Source organism: Schistocerca cancellata, chromosome 2 (genome assembly GCF_023864275.1).
Source record: "Schistocerca cancellata isolate TAMUIC-IGC-003103 chromosome 2, iqSchCanc2.1, whole genome shotgun sequence".
NCBI lineage: Eukaryota > Metazoa > Arthropoda > Insecta > Orthoptera > Acrididae > Schistocerca > Schistocerca cancellata.
In genome coordinates this window covers 867,356,550-867,365,983 of record NC_064627.1, presented here as the reverse complement: position 1 = coordinate 867,365,983, position 9,434 = coordinate 867,356,550, and the positions used below count along the sequence as shown (strand labels likewise).

Sequence of the window (9,434 nt, the reverse complement as noted above, 5' to 3'; positions counted from 1 at the left end):
CAGCCTGCCAGGCTTGCGGGTCTTTAGGGGGAACATCGCCGACCCCCCCCCCCCCCCCATCTTCATCCCACCCTCCCAACCTCGCCACGCTCAGCCACAGCTCTAGGCTCTCGGCTGCCGCTGAATCGAGCGGCTGATTATTTGGCCAGAGTTCTCATTAGCAGCGTTTCATGTGCTGTCGGGATAAACAAAAAAGGAGGGGGTAGGGGGTGGCGGGAGTGCAGTGCGATCCCCCTGCCCCTGGTTTCTCGTTAGAGCGCTTTGCCCACCACAATGCGGCGCGCGTCCCGCGCACCCGTCATTACATCGCCGACCTCGGCTCTGCACTGCTTTCCCCTCCAAAGACGGCCAGCCGGCCTATCCTGTTAATGGGTCGCCACTTGACCCGGACTCTGCGCCACGCGTTGAGTCTCTCCGGCTGCCTCACCCACTGTTCTGTCGCTCACACGAAACCACTTCGTGCGTCAAGGCAATGAACGTCGATATGTTTTCGATACCATTTTATCAAAAGTTTCTAGAGGGCCTTTCATATTTATACAATTTTAAAAAATGCAATAATTAATTCAATATGCATCGACAGGAAAATTTTCTTTTTTCTTTTCATCTATGCACAATCCCATTTAAATACAAAAATTAGATCAGGGTTCAAGGCGATGAGCGTCGATATGTTTTCGATATCATTTTATCGAAAGTTTCTAGAGGGCCTTTCATATATTACACAATTTTAAAAAATGCAATAATTAATTCAATACGCGTATTTTTTTCCGCCCCTCTCCATACACACCCCTTTCAAGTGCGAAAAATTATATCAGGCATATGTCAACCCTGCGTGAAGAATTTGACAGAGCACTGAAAGACCTGAGTCGAAACAAGGCCCCGGGAGTAGACAACATTCCCTTAGAAATACTGACAGCCTTGGGGGAGACATTCCTGACAAAACTCTACCCTCTGGTGAGCACGATCTATGAGACAGGCGAAATACCCTCAAACTTCAAGAACAATATAATAATTCCAATCCCAAAGAAAGCAGATGTTGACAGATGTGAAAATTATCGAACTATCAGTTTAATAAGTCACGGCTACAAAATAATAACGCGAATTATTTACAAACGAATGGAAAAACTGGTAGAAGACGACCTCGGGAAAGATCTGTTTGGATTCCGTACAAATTTTGGAACACGTGAGGCAATACTGACCCTACGACTTATCGTAGAATATAGATTAAAGAAAGGCCAACCTCTGTTTCTGGCATTTCTAGACCTTGAAACACGTATGTGTTCAGTGTATTCAGTACAGCGATGGCGAGGCATGACAGAATCTCTGACCAGAGAGTTATTTATCGTTGCTAGTCTGCGCTTGACCGCGCGAGAGTTCGTTGCGTGTAGCGAGCCGGCAGGAACAGTTGTTGTACGTAGCGAGTCGCGAGAGCAAGTACTCAGTCAGTACAGCAGTGTGTGAGGAGTCGGCGGGGGTCGACATGGGTCTCTGGTCACGATTCAGGACGAGGTATATTGTTAAATAAGGTAATGAAGCAGCAGTGCGCTCAGCTAATAATGTATTGTAAGTGTAATTAATTTGTTCAAGAAATGCCCCAATAATAATTCTGTTTTCAAAGCAATCGTTATTAAAAAGAAAAAAATCATTACAATTGAATGCTCATTTCTCAATTTTTGTGTCGAGTTTATATTGGGCCATTATTTTTCAATATTTTTGTACCGAAGGTACAGTCGCTTTTATTTCAATTTAACGATGTTTTGTGGGAGCTCAACAACATTTGGGTCATTATTATTCAGTAACCTTGTGGGGAAATAACTTTTGGCACGTTTTCATTATCATAGGCTTTTCTTTTTATTTTTGCTGGGAAATCACACTTGGCTCTATTCACATTAACATTTGTATTGTCTTGTAAGAATTTGCTGGGAGGTTATGTTTAACACGATTCCTATTAAAATTTAACTATTGTCCTTTTTTCAAAATTTTGTGGGGAGGTTACACTAGGCACGGTGTCCATTCACATTTAAAATATTTTCAATTTTATATTTTTAGGGGAAGGTTATACTTAGCTCCATTTATATTTAATAATTGTCTTACATTTTTGTGGGGAGGTTACAACCTACAGAAAGCTTTTGGCAATGTTGGGTGGAATACTCTCTTTCAAATTCTGAAGGTGGCAGGGGTAAAATACAGGGAGCGAAACGCTGTTTACAATTTGTACAGAAACCATTTGGCTCCATTTATATTTAATAATTGTCTTACATTTTTGTGGGGAGGTTACAACCTACAGAAAGCTTTTGGCAATGTTGGGTGGAATACTCTCTTTCAAATTCTGAAGGTGGCAGGGGTAAAATACAGGGAGCGAAACGCTGTTTACAATTTGTACAGAAACCAGATGGCAGTTATAAGAGTCAAGGGGCATGAAAGGGAAGCAGTGGTTGGGAAGGGAGTGATACAGGGTTGTAGCCTATAGCCGATGTTATTCAATCTGTATACTGAACAAGCAATAAAGGAAACAAGAAAAATTCGGAGTAGGTACTAAAATCCATGGAGAAGAAATTAAAACTTTAAGGTTCGCCGATGACATTGTAATTCTGTCAGAGACAGCAAAGGACTTGGAAGAGCAGTTGAACGGAATAGACAGTGTCTTGAAAGGAGGATATAAGATGAACATAAACAAAAGCAAAACTAGAATAATGGAATGTAGTCGAATTAAGTAGGGTGATGCTGAGGGAATTAGATTAGGAAATGAGACACTTAAAGTACTAAATGAGTTTTGCTATTTGGGAAGCAAAATAACTGATGATGGTCGAAGTAGAGAGGATATAAAACGTAGACTGGCAATGGCAGGGAAAGCGTTTCTGAAGAAGAGAAATTTGTTAACATCGAGTATAGATTTAAGTGTCAGGAAGTCGTTTCTGAAAGCATTTATATGGAGTGTAGCCATGTATGGAAGTGAAACATGAACGATAAATAGTTTGGACAAAAGAAAAGAGAAGCTTTCGAAATGTGGTGCTACAAAAGAATGCTGTAGATTAGTTGGGTAGATCACATAACTAATGAGGAGGTACTGAATATAATTGGGGAGAAGAGGAGTTTGTGGCACAACTTGACTAGAAGAAGGGATCGGCTAGTAGGACATGTTTTGAGGCATCAAGGGATCACCAATTTAGTATTGGAGGACAGCGTGGAAGGTAAAAATCGTAGAGGGAGACCAATAGATGAATACACTAAGCAGATTCAGAAGAATATAAGTTGCAGTAAGTTCTGGGAGATGAAGAAGCTTGCACAGTATAGAGTAGCATGGAGAGCTGCATCAAACCACTCTCAGGACTAAAGACCACAACAACAACATGTCACCCTCCACCGTCTCGGTAGGCAGTTACTAGGTCTATGAATTTCGTGATGACCCTTTCACAAACGTCTGTGTTGATGCCGTTGATGACATGTTGAATTTCTTCCTTATGTTGGAGAACTGTCTGTGATATATCTCGTAGACCCTGGAATTCATGTAACTCCATAAAAGACGTCACATCTTGTAAGGTCACAAGATTTGGAAGATCATTCCAAGTCGCCTCGAAGTGACATCACAGACTGAGGAAAATTTTTCATGGAGTAGGGTTACTGTCTCGCGGGATGTGTGACACGTAGTCCCTCCTGCTTAAACCACATATTGCCTACATCCACTACATCTATTGCATGCCAGAAGTTATTTCAGACCATTTAACGATAAAGCTAACCGTTAACTGCTACTGCACTACCGTCGAAATCTTCAAAACAGAAAGGGCCAGTCACACCACCTGCCCATAAGCAACACCAAACTGTGGTTCGTAGTGGATGCATTTGGCTCATTGGATCATATAGGGTTTTCGTGACCCCAAATACGACAGTCTTGACGGTTAACGAGACCACACAGATGAAGACTTTCCTCGTCACTGAAGATTATTCTTTTTGGAAAATTATTGTCCCCTTCTTGCTTTGTGAGAATCATCTCGGCGAAATTTTTCCATTTCATTTATCTGTGGGATTAAGGTACTGTGTCAACTGAATGTTGTATGAGTGTATATAAAGATCTACTTTCAAACCTCTTTGCAAAGAGACTGTCGAAATCCCCAGTTGTTGAGAACGACATTACGACGACCTGCGAGGGCTCACAACCACATTATCCTGCACCAGTGCAAAGTTTTGTTCCGTACGAACCGTAAGGTTTCGTCCCAGCGATTTTATGGTTCCGACGGACCCTGTTTCCTCGAATTTCTTTAGAACTGTTGCTGTTGTAGGAGCATTATTACATCCGATGATTCCGCGATGTCTGCGGACAGTCCCTGCATAGTACTCACCGCATCTGTAATGGGTTTTCACAATGATAACACGTTCCTCCTTTGCGAACCGCTCCATGGCAGCTGAGATCCTGAAATACGCAAGCAACGATAGATCATGTAATCAGAATGACAATCGATACTGAAAGTGATAAATACAGTGCTGTAAACTGGAAAACAAAATTATAGCAAATAATTTAATAATTATGTAATATATGAAAGACCCTACTCTATGAAGTTTTCTTTCATACCGTTAATTGCAAAGAAGGCAGATGGTGAAAGGTCTGCACATTACAAGGAACACCAACATAATAAGTCATGAGTGAGAAATATTAACATGAATTATATAAGGAGAAATGAAAAGCTTCGTAGAAGGGGACCTCGCAGCAGATTAGTTTCTGTTTAGGAGAAATATAGGTACACTTGATAAGGAATTGACAGTTCTACTTATCTTAGAAAACTGACTGAATGGAGGCAAGTGTACATTTATAGCATTTGTGGGAAGCATTTAGAGAACGTTTTTCACAATGTTGACTAGAATAAACTTATTGAAATTATTAGGGTGGGTGAGGGGGGATGAGGGTGCCCGTTTAGAGGAAAAGCTAGATTTTTGAAAAAAAATATATCGTTTTGATATCTCCTGTGTTTCTTCTGTATTGTTTGAAAATTCCAAGAACAAATATAGGCTGGTAATATTTTCAATAATTTGTTCATCCAATGATTCACATGTGCTGCAGCGCAGCCTAAATGTGAATAATGTACAAAGAAACCTTTGAAGTGGCATTTTTCACCCTTCCACTTTTTCATTACGTAGGTACACTTTCCCCAGGAACGAAGGGAATAAGCGACTAAGAGTTCCTGCTCTGAGTTACACAGTCATTGTGCAGCTTATTATGGATACCTGCGATCCTATCATTTATCTGTCTTTATTACTGCTATTTACGACGATAACTTTACTGTTCTTTTCGCCATTCAAATTTGAAAACGCAAGAAAATGTTGTTTTTCATTGTGTCTTACTAATTCATCTTATCATTTGAGACATGCGAACTATGTTACTACTATCAGAAATCCAAAGCAGTATCTCCAGTTGTTGACTGTCTTTTTACGTGACTGCAAGAGCTCCATTTTCGTAGTGTAAGTCTGCTTGTAACCACAACAACAATTATAAATAACTATGAAAATGATCAGAACTTCTATCTTTTAAACTGTAGTCGCAGCAGAATTTAAAGAAATGATGCCGTTTGAGTTACATTCTCCTTGGTAGCTGGGATAAAGTGAAGGGATCGAACTGTTGCCTCTGACTTAATGCAGAAACTGGATGCGACTTTGAATCTAAATACATGAAAAGGATGAAGTAGTCCAGTACTGATATCAGGTCGTGTTTTATTCAAGCTGTACATGGAATAAACGGTACAGGAAACCCCAGGAGAAGCCGGCCGGTGTGGCCGTGCTGTTCTAAGCGCGTCAGTTTGGAACCGCGTGACCGCTACGGTCGCAGGTTCGAATCCTGCCTCGGGCATGGATGTGTGTGATGTCCTTAGGTTAGTTAGGTTTAAGTAGTTCTAAGTTCTAGGGGACTTATGACCACAGCAGTTGAGTCCCATAGTGCTCAGAGCCATTTGAACCATTTGATTTGTCTTTGGAAAGAGACAATAAAATGAGAACCAACGAAAGTAACACAGGGAGTGTATTCGTGCCATATCAGGCGATACTGAATGAATTAGGTTAGGAAAAAATGTTCAAATGTGCGTGAATTCTTAAGGGAACACACTGCTCAGGTCACCGGTCACTAGACTTACACACTACTTAAATTAAGTTATGCTAAGAACAACACACACACCCATGCTTTAGGGAAGACTCGAACCTCTGGCGGGAGGGGCCGCGCAATCCGTGACGTGGCACCTCAAACCGCGCGGCCAATCCGCGCCGCTGATTAGGGAATGAGACACTAAACATAGTAGATGAGATCTGCCACTTTGGCAACAAAATAAATGATAGTGGTCAAGGTAGACAGGATATGAAATATCGACTGACAATAAAATTCCTGAAAAAGCTAAATTTGTTAACACTGGACCTTATTCGGATAATTAGGACATTTTCATCGATATAAACCATACGAGCACCAACAAAATGCCCACGTTTGAAAGCATATACATCCGCCACAGTGCACTCACAATACACAGAACACAATTCTGACCACGAATGACTCTTGCAACGTATTGAGGACATTGCACAGTTGCCGCCCGTGGTCAACTGCAACAGCGCAACCTTCAGGCATGGCTATCACCTACATTTTTGCATTGTTTCCATACTGTCATCCAACTCCTGTTAATAGTGATTCCGCTATCTGCTTTGTGTGGTTATTCTGAAAATCGTATGCCAGTCTGCCGGTTTTTGCACTCCGAGTTTATGACGCATTAATTTTAGTGGCCAGCAAAATAATTATATCCTGTGCTAGAAGTATCACACATTTAACTAAATTAATTAATCTCAGCCTTGAGCCACATACACGCAACGAACTCTGCGTGGTTGTTGTGTTATGACCTACAGGCGCGTGTACCTCCGCTACTCGCTAATGAATGGCGCTCGCTATTGACATTGTAAACAAGGATGAACGACTTAACAGAAATGTATAAATAACAATAACACATGAAAATATCACTACAATATAAAATGCCTAGGTTAGGGTCGTATTAAATATGTTGGCAATGTCTACTAACTTCACTGATACTTTTAATGTGAGAATGTTACCTATCTTTTGGATAAGTACTAGACTTCTTACAATATAAATTGAAATAAACAGAGAATAAGAAAATTTCCTCGCTCGTGACGTCTTTATAAAACAAATTTAATGTGCAGTTCTATTATGAATACAGAGAAGTATGAATTCGGTATGATTAATGCGATAGTACAAACCTATACACGCATATTATGACAGTTTCATCAAACTGTTCCCAGTCCAAGGCAGACACACACTTTTGTTAAGTATGCGATTACTTGCTGTTATGGTCTTTAGTCCGAAGACTGGTTTGATGCAGCTCTCCACGCACCTCTATTCTGTGCAAACTTCTTCATCTCCAAGTAACTACTGTGACCAGCATCCTTCTGAATCTGCTTACTATATTCATCTCTTGGTCTACCTCTACCACTTGTACCCTTCAGTGATCCCTTAATGTCTCAGAAGCTGTCCTACCAACCGCTCCCTTCTTCCAGTCAGCTTGTACCGCCAATTTCTATCCCCCTCAGTTCCGTTCAGTACCTCCTCATTAGTTACATGATCTACCCATCTAATCTTCAGTATTCGTCTTTAACACCACGATCCAAAAGCTTCTAGTCTCTTCTTTTCTAAATTGTTTATCGGCTATGTTTCGCTTCCCTACGTGGCTACACTCCGTCAAAATTTCAGAAAATATTTCCTGACACTTAAATCTATACTCCACGTTAACAAATTTCTCCTCTTCAGGAACAGTTTCCTTGGCACTGTCAGTCTACATTTTATATCCTCTCTACTTTGGCCATCATCAGTTATTTTGCTGGCCAGATAGGAAATCTCATCTACTACTTTCACTGTCACATTTCCTTATCCAACTCCCTCAGAATCGCCTGATTTAATTTGAGTACATTCCATTACGTTCGTTTTGCTTTTGTTGTTGCTCATCTTCATCCTCCTTTCAAGACAGTCCATTCCGTTCAGTTGCTGTTCCAAGTCCTTTGCTGTCTCTGACACCGGCAAACCTCAAAGTTTTCATATCTTCTTCTTGGACTTTAATTCCCACTCCATTTTTTTTCATTTTGTTTCCTTTACTGCTCGCTCAATGTACAGACTTACTAACATTGGGGATATGGTACAATCCTGTCTCACTCCCTTCTCAATCACTGCTTCCCTTTCATGCCCCTCGACTCATAACTGCCATCTGGTTTCTGTACAAGTTGTAAATAGCCTTTCGCTCCCTCAGAATTTTAAAGACTGTATTCCAGTTAACATTATCAAAAGCTTTCTCTATGTCTACAAATGTTGTAAACGTAGATTTGCATTTCCTTAAACTAACGTCTATGAAAAGCCGTAGAGTCAGTATTGCTTCGGGTGTTCCTATATATCTCCGGAATCTAAACTGATCTTCCCCTAGGTCGGCTTCTACCAGTTTCTCGATTCTTCTGTAAAGAATTGGCAACGGCCTTGCCGCAGTGGATACACCGGTTCCCGTGAGATCACCGAAGTTAAGCGCTGTCGGACGTGGTCGGCACTTGGATGGGTGACCAACCAGGCCGCCATGCGCTGTTGCCATTTTTCGGGGTGCACTCAGCCTCGTGATGCCAATTGAGGAGCTACTCGACCGATTAGTAGCGGTTTCGGTCATGAATACCATCATAAAGACTGGGAGAGCGGTGTGCTGACCCCACGCCCCTCCTATCCGCATCCTCCACTGAGGATGACACGGCGGTCGAATGGTCCCGGTAGGCCACTCGTGGCCTGAAGACGGAGTGCTGTAAAGAATTGGTATTAGTATTTGGCAGCCATGACTTATTAAACTGATAGTTCTCTAATTTTTACACCTATCAGCACCCGCTCTCTCTGGAAATAGAATTACTATAGTCTTCTCGAAATCTGAGGGTATTTTGCGTGTCTCATACACCTTTCTCACCAGTGCAAGAGTTTTGTCATGGCTGGGTCTACCAAGGCTATCACTAGTTGTAACGGAATGTTATTTACGCCTGGGGCCTTATTTCGACGTATTTCTTTCAGTGCTCTGTCAGTTTCTTCACGTATTATCTTATCTCTTATCTCATTTTCATGCAGACCCCCTATATACTGCTTCCACCTTTCAGCTTTACCTTCTTTGCTCAGGGCTGGTATCCATCCGAGCTCATTTCTCAAAATGTCTCTTTAATTTTCCTTTAGGCTGTATCTATCTTTCCCCTAGCGACACATGCTTCTAAATCCTTACGTCTGTCCTCTAGTAATTCCTGGTTAGCCATTTTGCACTTCCTGGCAATCTCCTGTTTTAGACGTTCGTATTCTCTTTCTCCTGCTTCAATTGTCATATTTCTTCAGGAGCCACACGTTTGTCCTCTTAATAGGTACCACAACGCTGTGGTTTTACCTATTCTAGAGCTATCTG

The 9,434-nt window shown here is 41.4% G+C and overlaps 1 pseudogene; it reads left to right on the top strand.

Annotated features, from left to right (window-relative positions):
- Positions 1-8,481: 8,481 nt before the first annotated feature.
- LOC126164283 (5S ribosomal RNA) lies at positions 8,482-8,599 on the top strand (annotated as a pseudogene).
- The last annotated feature ends 835 nt before the right edge of the window (positions 8,600-9,434 follow it).